The 14,189-nt window shown below is 41.0% G+C and overlaps 1 long non-coding RNA gene across 1 annotated transcript in view; it reads left to right on the top strand.

Annotated features, from left to right (window-relative positions):
• Positions 1–9,496, top strand: part of LOC116529727 — a 77,594-nt gene extending 68,098 nt beyond the window's left edge. Inside the window, exon 3 of the long non-coding RNA XR_004259632.1 lies at positions 6,966–9,496. This is a non-coding gene — a long non-coding RNA (uncharacterized LOC116529727). The remainder of the gene's footprint in view (positions 1–6,965) is intronic.
• The last annotated feature ends 4,693 nt before the right edge of the window (positions 9,497–14,189 follow it).

Raw genomic sequence — 14,189 nt, 5'->3', positions numbered from 1 at the left:
CCGCCTTCATTTCATTGTTTATCCAGTCAACATTCAAGAGCAAGTTGTTCAGTTTCCATGCAGTTGTGCAGTTCTGAGTTAGTTTCTGAATCTGAGTTCTAATTTGATTGCACTGTGGTCTGAGAGACTGTTTGTTGTGATTTCCATTCTTTTGCATTTGCTGAGGAGTGATTTACTTCCAATTATGTGGTCAATTTTAGAGTAGGTGTTCTGGGATGTTGAGAAGAATGCATAGTCTGTGGATTTGGGATAGAGAGTTCTGTAAATGTCTATTAAGTTTGCTTGGTACAGATCTGAGTTCAGGTCCTGGATATCCTTGTTAATTTTTTGTCTCGTTATTCTGTCTATGATTGACAGTGGAGTGACGAAGTCTCCCACTATTAATTTGTGGGATTCTAAGTCTCTTTGTAGGTCACTAAGGACTTGCTTTATGTATCTAGGTGCTCCTGTATTGGGTGTATATATATTATTTAAGATCATTAGCTCTTCTTGTTGCATTGATCCTTTTAGCATTATGTAACGCCCTTCCTTGTCTCTTTTGATCTTTGTTGGTTTACAGTCTATTTTATCAGAGACTAGGATTGCCACTCTTGCTTTTTTTGCTGTCCGTTTGCTTGGTAAGTCTTCCTCCATCGCTTTATTTTGAGTCTGTGTGTGTCCTTGCACATGAGATGGGTTTTGACTTTGTATCCAATTTGCCAGTCTGGGTCTTTTGATTGGGGCATTTAGCCCATTTACATTTAAGGTTAATATTGTTATGTGTGAATCTGATCCTACCATTTTGATGCTAGCTGCTTGTTTAGCTCGTTTGTTGATGCAGTTTCTTCATTGTGTTGATTCTCTTTACCATTTGGTACATTTTTGGAGAGACTGCTACTGTTCCTTTCTATGTTTAGTGCTTCTTTCAGGAGCTCTTGTAAGGTAGGCCTGGTGGTGACAAAATCTTTCAGCAATTGCTTGTTTGTAAAGGATTTTCTTTCCCCTTGGTTTGTGAAGCTTAGTTTGGCTGGATATGAAATTCTAGGCTGTAAGTTCTTTTCTTTAAGGATGTTGAATATTGGCCCCCACTCTCTTCTGGCTTGTAGGGTTTCTGCCGAGAGATCCACTGTGAGTCTGATGGGAACTCACAAAGGGAAGTCTGATGGGCTTCCCTTTGTGGGTAACCCGACCTTTCTCTCTGGCTGCCCTTAGTATTTTCTCCTTCATTTCAACCCTGGTGAATCTGACGATTATGTGCCTTGGGGTTGCTCTTCTTGAGGAATATCTTTGTGGTGCTCTCTGTATTTCCTGGACTTGAATGTTGGCTTGCCTTGCTAGGTTGGGAAAGTTCTCCTGGATAATACCCTGAAGAGTGTTTTCCAGCTTGGATGCATTCTCTCCGTCACATTCAGGTACACCTATCAAACATAGATTAGGTCTTTTTACATAATGCCATATTGCTTGGAGACTTTGTTCATTTCTTTTCACTCTTTGCCTTCTCATTTTATTTCATTGAGTTGATCTTCAATCACTGATATCCTTTCTTCTGCTTGGTCAATTCAGCTATGGAAACTTGGCGAAGTTCTTGTGTTGTTTTTTAGCTCCATCAAGTCATATATATTCCTCTCTAAGCTGTTTATTTTTGTTAGGATTTCATTGAACCTTTTTTCAAGGTTCTTAGTTTCTCTGCATTGGGTTAGAACATGTTCTTTTACCTCAGAGAAGTTTCTGATTACGCACCTTCTGATAAATTGACAGAAACAGGCTTCAGAAGGTGGGTAATCAGAAACTTCTCTAAGCTAAAAGAACATGCTCTAACCTAATGCAGAGAAACTAAGAACCTTGACAAAAAGGTTCGACGAAATGCTGATGAGAATAAACAGCTTAGAGAGGAATATAAATGAATTGATGGAGCTGAAAAACACAACATGAGAACTTGGCGAAGCATACACAAGTTTCAACAGCCGAATTGATCAAGCAGAAGAAAGCATATCAAAGGTCAAAGATCAACTCAATGAAATAAAACAAGAAGGCATGATTAGAGAAAAAAGGGTAAAAAGGAATGAACAAAGTCTCCAAGAAATATGGGACTATGTGAAAAGACCTAATCTACATCTGAAAGGTGTACCTGAATGTGATGAAGAGAATGAATCCAAGCTGGAAAATACTTTTCAGGATATTATCCAGGAAAACTTCCCCAACCTAGCAAGGCAGGCCAACATTCAAGTCTAGGAAATACAGAGAACACCACAAAGATATTCCTCACGAAGAGCAATCTCAAGGCACATAATCGTCAGATTTGCCAGGGTTGAAATGAAGGAGAAAATGCTAAGGGCAGCCAGAGAGAAAGGTCGGGTTACTCACAAAGGGAAGCCCATCAGACTCAAAGTGGATCTCTTGGCAGAAACCCTACAAACCAGAAGAAAGTGGGGGCCAATATTCAACATCCTTAAAGAAAAGAACTTTTAACCCAGAATTTCATATCCAGCCAAACTAAGCTTCATAAGGAAAAATAAAATCCTTTGCGAACAAGCAAGTACTCAAAGATTTCAGCACCACCAGGCCTGCTTTACAAGAAGTCCTGAAAGAGGCACTAAACACAGAAAGGAACCACCAGTACCAGCCACTCCAAAATCATACCAAATGGTAAAGAGCATCAACACAATGAAGAAACTGCATCAACTAACGGGCAAAACAGCCAGCTAACATCAAAATGGCAGGATCAAATTCACACATAAAAATATTAACTTTAAATGTAAATGGGGTAAATGCCCCAATCAAAAGACACAGACTGGCAAATTGGATAAAAACCCAAAACCCATCAGTGTGCTGTATCCAGGAAACCCATCTCACATGCAAGGATACACAAAGGCTCAAAATAAAGGGATGGAGGAAGATGAACCAACAAAAAAATGGAGAGGGGAAAAAAAAAAAAACAAAAGCAGGAGTTGCAATCCTAGTTTCTGATAAAACGGACTGTAAACCAACAAAGATCAAAAGAGACAAAGAAGGGTATTACATAATGGTAAAAGGATCAATGCAACAAGAAAAACTGACAATCCCAAATATACACTCACCCAATACAGGAGCACCCAGATACATAAAGCAAGTTCTTAATGATTTACTTACAAAGAGACTTGGAATCCCACAAAATAATAGTGGGAGACTTTAACACCCCACTGTCAATATTAGACAGATCAACGAGACAGAAAATTAACAAGGATATCCAGGACCTGAACTCAGACCTGGACTAAGCAAACCTAATAGACATTTACAGAACTCTCCATCTCAAATCCACAGAATATACATTCTGCTCAGCACCACATCACACCTACTCTAAAATTGACCACATAATTGGAAGCAAATCACTCCTCAGTGAATGCAGAAGAACAGAAATCATAACGGTCTCTCTGACCACAGTGCAATCAAGTTAGAAATCAGAATTGAGAAACTAAGTCAGAATGGCACAACTTCATGGAAACTGAACAACTGGCTCTTGAATGTTGACTGCATAAGCAACCAAATGAAGGCAGAAATAAAGATGTTCTTCTAAACCAATGAGAACGAAGACACAACATACCAGAATCTCTGGGACACCTTTAAAGCAATGTCTAGAGGAAAATAGGTAGCAATAAATGCCCACATGAGAAGCAAGGAAAGACCCAAAATCGACACCCTATCATCAAAATTGAAAGAGCTAGAGGAGCAAGATCAAAAAAACTCAAAACCTAGCAGAAGACAAGAAATAACTAAGATCAGAGCAAAACTGAAGGAGATAGACACACAAACCCTTCAAAAAATCAATAAATCCAGGAGCTGAGTTTTCGAAATGATCAACAAAATAAACCTCTAGCCAGATTAATAAAAAAGAAAACAGAGAATAATGAAACAGATGCAATAAAAAACGATAAAGGGGATATCACCACAGATTCCACAGAAATTCAAACCATCATCAGAGATTATTACAAACAACTCTATGCACATAAACTAGTAAACCTGGAAGAAATGGATAAATTCCTGGACACTTGCATCCTCCCAAGCCTAAGCCAGGAAGAAGTAGAAACCCTGAAAAGACCCACAACAAGGTCTGAAGTTCAAGCAGCAATTAAGAGCCTACCAACCAAAAAAAAGTCCAGGTCCAGATGGGTTCACAGCCGAATTCTACCAGACATACAAAGAGGAGCTGGTACCATTCCGTCTGAAGCTATTCCAAACAATACAAAAAGAGAGAATCTTTCCCAAATCATTTTATGAGACCAGCATCATCCTGACACTAAAACCCGGCAGAGACTCAACAAGAAAAGAAAACTTCAGGCCAATATCCACGGTGAACATACATGCAAAAATCTTCAATAAAATACTGACAAACCAACTGCAACAGTACATTAAAAAGCTTATCCATCACAATCAAGTAGGCTTCATCCTGGGGATGCCAGGCTGGTTCAACATACGCAACTCTATAAACGTAATCCACCACATAAACAGAACCGAAGACAAAAACCACATGATTATCTCAATAGATGCAGAGAAGGCCTTTGACAAAATTCAACAGCCCTTTATGCTAAAAACCCTCAATAAACTAGGTATTGATGGAACGTATCTCAAAATAATTAAAGCTTTTTACGACAAACCCACAGCCAATATCATACTGAATGGGCAAAAACTGGAAGCATTCCCTTTGAAATGTGGCACCAGACAAAGATGCCCTCTCTCACCACTCCTATTCAATATAGTATTGGAAGTTCTAGGCAGAGCAATCAGGCAAGAAAAAGAAATAAAGGGTATTCAAATAGGAAAGGAGGAAGTCAAACTGTCTCCATTTGCAGATGACATGATTATATATTTAGAAGAGCCCATCGTCTCAGCCCAAAATCTCCTTAAACTCATAAGCAACTTCAGCAAAGTCTCAGGATACAAAATCACTGTGCAGAAATCACAAGCATTCCTATACACCAATAACAGACTAACAGAGAGACAAATGAAGAACAAACTGCCATTCGCAATTGCCACAAAGAGAATAAAATACCTAGGAATACAACAAACAAAGCATGTAAAGGACCTCTTCAAGGAGAACTACCAACCACTGGTCAAGGAATTAAGAGAGGACACAAACAGATCGACAAACATTCCATGTTCATGGTTAGAAAGAATCAATATTGTGAAAATGGCCATACTGCCCAAAGTAATTTACAGATTCAATGCTATCCCCATCAAGCTACCAATGACCTTCTTCTTCGCAGAACTGGAAAAAAACACCTTAAACTTCATATGGAACCAAAAGAGAGCCCGCATAGCCAAGTCAATTCTAAGCAAAAAGAACAAAGCTGGAGGCATCACACTATCTGACTTCAAACTTTTACTACAAGGCTACAATAATTGAAACAGCATGGTACTGGTACCAAAACAGAGATATAGACCAATGAAACAGAACAGAGGCCTCGGAGCAATACCACACATCTACAACTATCTGATCTTTGAGAAACCTGACAAAAACAAGCAATGGGCAATGAAGTCCCTGTTTAATAAATAGTGTTGGGAAAACTGGCTAGCCATGTGCAGAAAGCAGAAACTGGACCCCTTCCTGACACCTTCCACTAAAATTAACTCCAGATGGATTAAAGACCTAAACAAAAGACCTAACACCATAAAAACTCTAGAAGAAAACCTAGGCAAAACCATTCAGGATATAGGCATAGGCAAGGACTTCATGACTAAAACACCAAAGCATTGGCAACAAAAGCCAAAATAGACAAATAGGACCTAATCAAACTCCACAGCTTCTGCACAGCAAAAGAAAAAGTCCTTGGAGTGAATTGGCAACTAATAGAATGGGGAAAAATTTTTGCAATCTACCCATCTGAGAAATACCCAGAATCTACAAAGAACTGAAAAACAAGCCCATTCAAAAGTGGGAGGAAATTAACAGACACTTTACAAAAGAAGACATACATGAAGCCAACAAACATATGAAAAAGTGCTCATCATCACCGGTTATTAGAGAAATGTAAATCGAAACTACATTAAGATACCATCTCTCACCAGTTAGAATGGCGATCATTAAAAAATCTGGAGACACCAGATGCTGGAGAGGATGTGGAGAAATAAGAACACTTTTACACTGTTGATGGGAGCGTAAATTAGTTCAACCATTGTGGAAGACGGTGTGGCAATTCCTCGAGGACCTAGAAATAGAAATTCCATTTGACCCAGCAATCTCATTATTGGGTATATATCCAAAGGACTATAAATTGTTCTATTATAAGGACACATGCACACAAATGTTCATTGTGGCACTGTTTACAATAGCAAACACTTGGAACCAACCCAAATGCCCATTGATTATAGACTGGACAATGATAAATGTGGCACATATACACCATGCAATATCATGCATCCATAAGAAACTATGAGTTCGTGTCCTTTGTAGGGACACAGATGAACCTGGAAACCATCATTCTCAGCAAACTGACACAAGAATAGAAAATCAAACACTGCATGTTCTCACTGATAGGCGGGTGTTGAACAATGAGAACACATGGACACAGGGAGGGAGCATCACACACTGGGGTCTGTGGGGGGGGAATAGGGGAAAGAGGCAGCAGACCACACTGCCATGTATGTACCTATGTATCTTACATGTTCTTCACATGTATCTCCAACCCTAAAATGCAATAATTAAAAAAGACACTTCACCTCCCATGATGCACTCCGCTACTGACAGCACTCTTAAGGGCTCAAAACTTTCCTCAGAAACTAGGACGCAGTCCCTATAAAATGCTTTATGGACGACCCTTTCTTACCAACAATCTTGTATTAGACAGAGAAACAACAGATTTAATAAAAGGTATAGCCTCCTTGGCTAAGCATGAACAGGCATTTAAGACCTTACCTGAAGGATACCCTAGGGAAAATGGGAAATTGTTATTTTGTCCTGGAGATTTAGTACATGTCAAGTCTCCCCTCTGACTCTCTCTCTCTCTCTCTAGGTCCGTCTTGGAAAGTGCCAGTTTTGGTCATTCTCTCACCTCTACAGCACTTAAGGTGGTGGGAAGTGACTCATTGATCCATCACACTCGGCTGAAACCTTGATGCCTCCTGGAGAAGATCATAGGACCTGCGCTCCACCGCCTGAGGATCCAGGAGGCTGCCCTTCATATACCTGTGAGCCGTTAAAGGATCTGCAGTTGCTCTTCGGACAAGACCCTCAGGAAATGAACTACTCATGAGTCTACCTTACATTCTGGCATTGACTGGAATATCACTGTTACCTTTACTATTTGCAACTGGACTCTGTGTGGTCACCTTGAGGCTTCGCCCACATTCCGTAGACTCAATATCCGTGGCTTGCTGCCCAATTAAGTGTCTAACAGCTTTCCTCTTCTCCCTCTGATAGTACCACTCTCTTATTATGACCTCTCTTGTGGTCCCCCTTATCGTCGTTGCTGCCTGCCCCCTACTTCACACCCATCCCAACTGAAAATGCCCCCAAAGGGGTTAAAACTGGAACAATATTGCACAGGAAACAAGTTCACTCTGGTCTTGGGGATTAGGTCCAGTGGCCTTCTTTATACCCTATACTTACATGCACAAGAACTGCTGTAGCACTGCTTCCCTGTGCATATATTGAACGGGAACAATAACTGGGCCTAACTGTCCAGCTGGTAAGGGCACCACCACCTGCTGGACGTATTTTACCCATGTCAGGACTTCAGATGAGGGCAAAGTTCAAGATCAGGCACAGGAAGGGTGTCTCAAGGCAGTAATCTGTAGCTAGGCAAACCACAAAGTACCCCCAGTACCTACAAAGGCCTGGACCTTTCTAAGCTACACAAGATCCTGTGCACACACTCTTGTATGCTCAACCTACTCAACACCACTCTCGCAGAAACGGGTGAGGCCTCCGACAACCCAACCGACTGTTGAATGTGCCTTCCACTATGCTTCAAACCAAATATCCTGGTTCCAGTTCCATACTTATAGAACATAACTAACCCACCCTTCAATCATACAGGGCTTGTAAGTCCCTTGGTCACCAATCTACAAATTCCATCTACCTCAAACTTACTAACAACTCCAATGCTTCTCTACGGCTACCTTACCCCCAGGCCTCGACTGCCTCGCACCAGGCTTACTCTGTGTTTCTGGCTCCTCAGCCTACTGCTGTCTAAACAATACATGGAGGAAATATGCCTCCTCTCCTTCCTGTTGCCCCCCATGACCATTTACACTGATTCTCAGTTGCAGAGTCTTCTCTTGTTCAGGCCAAGGCATACTAGAATCCCAGTTCTTCCATTCAGCATGGTAGCAGGAATAATAGGCAGGCTTAATACTGGTATTGGAGGAATTACTGCCTCTACTCACTTTTACTCTAAGCTGTCCCAGGAATTAATCACATGGAAAAGGTTGCCGATTCTCTCGTAACTCTGCAAAAGCAATTTAGTTGCCATGACTCTTCAAACTCGAAGCGCCCTGGATCTGTTAACGGCAGAGAGAGGAGGAACTTGTCTCTTTTTAAGAGAGAAGAATGCTGTTAGTTTGTAAACCAATCAGATATCATCTTAAAGAACTAAGGGACCGAATAGAACACAGGGTAAAGAACCTCCAAGAAAGAGGATCATGAAGCTTAACAAACAGCTACCCTGACTCTCCCCTCTTCCAGGCCCCTTAGTAACCATCCTATCATTGCTTGCCTTTGGGCCTCTCATCTTTCACTTTCTGGCCAAATTTGTTTCTTCCAGAATTGAGGCCATGATGATACAAATGGTCCTAAATGGAACCCCAAATGTCCGTGGCTCATAATTTCTATCACGGACCACTGGATCAACCTGCAACCCCAGAAGACTCCCCTCTGGAGGAAACCTCAACTGCAGGGCCCCCTTCTGTGCCCCAGTTCAGCAGGAGGTAGGTAGAGCAATCGTCGTCCAACAGCAGTTGGACCTTCCCGTTGAGAGTGGGGACTGAGGAACTGTATAGAGGAACTTCCAGGGCTGGGTAGGGCCTCTTCTTTTTTTCAGTGCAGGAACGTGTCCTGCCTCTGGCAGGCCAGGGGCTTTTTTCCAAGCACAGGAACTTTTTCCGCCTCTGGTGGGCTAGGGCTTTGTTTCCAGTTTTCCTGCCTCCGGCCCCTGGAGGTAGAGGCTCAGTGACTGAGGGTTTTAAAATGCGGTCCAGATAAAGTTTGAAAAAAACTCCTCTCATTGGATGACAACAAGAACAGGGAGGGAATAACTCAGGGGCATAAGCTCCAGCTGCCCAAGCCTGCAGGGGCACCCACTTCAGGTCCCCTCCCACAGCATGGAAGCTGTCCTTTCACTCTGCCTAATCACAGTACCACACACTCATTGGGTCCATGGGTTCTGCTTAAGCTATGACACTCACCATGGCCCCCTTCCCCATTCATTGGGGTTGGAGAGGCCAAGAACCTGACTTCCAGAAAATCTGGTTGCAGCTAATCCGGTTACACTCTGAGGTCAGGAGTTCAAGACCACCCTGACCAACATGGTGAAACCCCATCTCTATTAAAAAGACAAAAAGTTAGCTGGGTATAGTGGCAGCTCATGCCTGTAATCCCACCTTCTCAGGAGGCTGAGACAGGAGACTTGATTGAACCCAGGAGGCGGAGATTGTGGTAGGCCAAGATTGAGCCATTGCACTCCATCTCAGAGGGAAGTAATTAAACTTTCCTCGTATCTAAAGTCAGCATCTGGTTCCTGGCCTCTTTCAACTTTTATAAGTTACTAGAATTTGTATACATCTTTTGAATGCCTTGCCAAAACTCATTTTGCAATACTTGCTGATATGTCTACAAATGTAATAATTAAATATGCAAATTACCCCTCAGCCCCCATTTTTAAGGTCCATAAATACCACTAAGAAAAAACCCACCTCCACGAGCTCAGTCCTCTCTCATTGAGGCTCCCTGCTGCACTTTGACAGCACTCCTTTTTAATAAACTATTGCTATTGTTTTCAAACCTATATTGTTGTCAATAAATTCTTCTTACCAACCTTTAAGTTGACCACTTCTCAATGCTGGGGCTCTGACACCTCGCCTGGCATCTGTCATAGAAAGATGATCATAGAAGAATGTGTTCATTGGAAAACAACCTCAAGATCAGACCTGTGCCAAAAAAAAAAAAAAAAAGGCAGAAGTAAAGATGAAAACAACCATCTTTTGGTTACTATCTCTCCAGTAGAAACATAAACAACTGGGAGTCAGTCAGGAGATCTGGAGTCTCTTCCGGTTGCACTGCTACAGCTCCAGTGACCTGTGTACACCTTGTTAACCTTATTGGTCTCATTGTTTTATCAGACCAAATCAATGTTTTGTCTTTTTTTTTTTTTTTTTTTGAGGTGGAGTCCCACTCTGTCACCCAGGCTGGAGTGCAGTGGCACAATCTCAGCTCACTGCAACTTCTGCCTCCCGGGTTCAAGTGATTCTCCTGCCTCAGCCTTCTGAGTAGCTGGGATTACAGGTGCTCACCACCACGCCTGGCTAATTTTGGTATTTTGAGTAGAGATGGGGTTCATCATATTGGCCAGGCTTGTCTCAAACCCCTGACCTTGTGATCTGTCTGCCTTGGCATCCCAAAGCACTGAGATTATAGGCGTGAGCCACCACGCCTGGCCATCTTCATATTTTTATGCACTCTACTGAGAAACTGTATTGGAAAACATCTTCAAAAATCCAAGTTTCTAATCCTAACTATATGATATTTCTTTGTTCTCAGCCAGGTTACAGTAAGATAATTTTAAAAAACATCAATTGCTTTCTGAGCACTGTTGTAAGATTTATATACTTTCTCATTCATCATTTAAAAATTTATTGAATACTTACTATGTATATGGTACAGTTTTAAACACTTAGATAAGTTAAATTAAAAGGGAAGGTGGGCGGTGGGGAGTTGGGGAGAGATAGCAAGGGGAGAGATGCCAGATGTAGGTGATGGGGAGGAAGGCAGCAAATCACACTGCCACGTGTGGACCTATGCAACAATCTTGCATGTTCTTCACATGTACCCCAAAACCTAAAATGCAATAAAATAAATTTAAAAAAGAAAATCTGTGCCTTCAGAAGGCTTACCTTCCAGAGAGAAGAAAAAGATAATGATCAGTAAATACAATGAGCAAAGAAGTATGTTCCAAGCTGATAAGTACTTGAAAAGACAAAAAGATTTTAAAAGGAGAGCACTGAAAGGGAAACCAAGCATGAGGGTTAGGAATTGTACTGTATTTAAAAAGACTCTCAGCATCAACTAAACGAAGAAGGTAACTCTTGAGCAGAGAATGAAGGATTTAACCATGGGATATCTGAGGGAAAAGGAGCAGTTAGTGAAGAGGCCCTGAGGCCAGAGAGCACGTGACACAGAGTAAGAACAACACAGTGGACTGCAGAGACCTGCAGGAGAGGTGATGGCATCAGAGAGGGAAAGTTCACTGGCTTCCACTTCTGAGTGAGGTGGAGAGTCACTAGAGGAATTTAAGCAGAGGAGAGACATGATCTGATGTAGGCTTTATAAAAGATCACTTCTAGATTTACTGGCTTATGTGCATAGAGGTGTTTGTAGTAATCTCTGATGGTAGTTTGTATTTCTGTGGAATTGGTGATATCCCCTTTATCATTTTTTATTGCATGTATTCAATTCTTCTCTCTTTTCCTTTTTATTGGTCTGGCTAGTGGTCTATCTATTTTGTTGATCTTTTCAAAAAAACCAGCTCCTGGTTTCATTGATTTTTCTGAAGGATTTTTGGTGTCTCTATCTCCTTCAATTCTACTTTGATCTTAGTTATTTCTTTTCTTTCTTTTTTTTATTTTTAGAGATGGGGTTTCACCATGTTGGCCAGGATGGTCTCCATCTCCTGACCTTGTGATCTACCTGCCTTGGCCTCCCAAAGTGCTGGGATTACAGGTGTGGGCCACCATGCCCAGCGTGATCTTAGTTATTTCTTGTATTCTGGTAGCTTTTGAATACAAACTACCATTAGAGATTACTGCAAACACATTTATGCACATAAACAAGTAAACCTGGAAGAAATGGATAAATTCCTGGACACTTACATCCTACCAAGACTAAACCAGGAAGAAGTTAAATCCCTGAATAGACCAATAAGGTCTGAAGTTGAGGCAGCACTTAATAGCCTACCAACCAAAAAAAGTCCAGGTCCAGATGGGTTCATAACTGAATTCTACCAGACATACAAAAAGGAGCTGGTATCATTCCTTCCAAAACTATTCCAAATAATAGAAAAAGAGGGAATCCTCCCTAACTCATTTTATGAGACCAACATCATCCTGATACCAAACCTGGAAGAGACACAGCTAAAAAAAACTTCAGGCCAATATCCATGATGAATATTGATGCTAAAATCTTCACTAACATACTGGCAAACTGAATCCAACAGCACATCAAAAGCTTATCTATCACGATCAAGTCGGCTTCATCCCTGGGATGCAAGTCTGGTTCAACACATGCAAATCTATTAATATAATCCATCACATAAACAGAACCAAAGACAAAAACCACATAATTATCGCAATAGGTGCAGAGAAGGCCTTTGACAAATTCAACAGCCCTCTATGCTAAAAACTCTCAATAAACTATGTATTGATAGAACTTATCTCAAAATAATAAAAGCTATTTATGACAAACCCACAGCCAATATCATACTGATTGGGCAAAAACTGGAAGCATTCCCTTTGAAATCTGGCACAAGACAAGGGTGCCCTCTCTCACCACTCCTATTCAACATAGTATTGGAATTTCTGGCCACATCAATTGGGCAAGAAAAAGAAATAAAGGGGCTTCATTTAGGAAAAGGGGAAGTCAAATTGTCTCTATTGGCAGACGACATGATTGTCTATTTAGAAGACCCCATTGTCTCAGCCCAAAATCTTCGGAAGTTGATAAGCAACTTCAGCAAAGTCTCATAATACAAAATCAATGCGAAAATCACAGGCATTCCTCCACATCTGTAACAGACAAACACCCAAATCATGAGCAAACTCCCATTCACATTTGCTACAGAGAGAATAAAATAAGAATACAACTTACAAAGGATGTGAAGGACCTCTTCAAGGACAATTAAAACCACTGCTCAAGGAAATGAGAGAGGACACAAACAGATAGAGAAACATTCTACGCTCATGGTTAGGAAGAATCAACATTGTGAAAATGGCCACACTGCCCAAAGTAATTTGTAGATTCAATGCTATTCCCATCAAGCTGCTATTGACCTTCACAGAATTGGGTAAAAAACACCTTAAACTTCACATGGAACCAAAAAAAGAGTCTGCATAGCCAAGACAATCATAAGCAAAAAGAACAAAGCTGGAGGTATCACACTACCTGACTTCAAACTATACTACAAGGCTACAGTAATCAAAACACCACGGTAATGGTACCAAAACAGAGATGTAAACCAATGGAACAGAACAGAGGCCTCAGAACTAATGCCACACATGTACAACCATCTGATCTTTGACAAACCTGACAAAAGCAATAGGAAAAGGATTCCCCGCTTAATAAATGGTGTTGGGAAAACTGGCTAGCCATATGCAGAAGCTGAAACTGGACCACTTCCTTACACCTTACACAAAAATTAACTCCAGATGGATTAAATACTTAAAAGTAAGACCTAACCCCATGAAAACTCTAGAAGAAAACGTAGCCAATACCATTCAGAACACAGGCATAGGCAAGGACTTCATGACTAAAACACCAAAAGCAATGGCAACAAAAGCCAAAATAGACAAATGGGATCTAATTAAAGTTAACAGCTCCTGCATAGTAAAAGAAAGTATCAAAAATTAGTGAACCAGCAATGAACAGAATGGGAAAAAAAATTTGCAATCTACCCATCTGACAAAGGGCTAATATCCAGAACCTACGAAGAACTTAAATTTACAAGAAAAAAACAACCCCATGAAAAAGTAGGCAAAAGATAACAACAGACACTTCTCAAAAGAAGACATTTATGCAGCCAACAAACATATGAAAAAAATGCTCGTCATCACAGGACATTAGAGAAATTCAAATCAGAACCACATTGAGATACCATCTCTAGCCAGTTAGAATGGCGATCATTAAAAAATCTGGAGACAACAGATGCTGAAGAGGGTGTGGAGAAATAGGAACACTTTTACACTTTTGGTGGGAGCGTAAATTAGTTCAGCCATTTTGGAAGACAGTGTGGTGATTCCTCAAGGATCTA

The sequence above is a fragment of the Sapajus apella genome, unplaced genomic scaffold (genome assembly GCF_009761245.1).
Source record: "Sapajus apella isolate SASKATOON/1434 unplaced genomic scaffold, GSC_monkey_1.0 scaffold63, whole genome shotgun sequence".
Lineage (NCBI taxonomy): Eukaryota > Metazoa > Chordata > Mammalia > Primates > Cebidae > Sapajus > Sapajus apella.
Note: the sequence above shows the minus strand (reverse complement) of the source record. Positions and strands in the feature narration are given on the sequence as shown.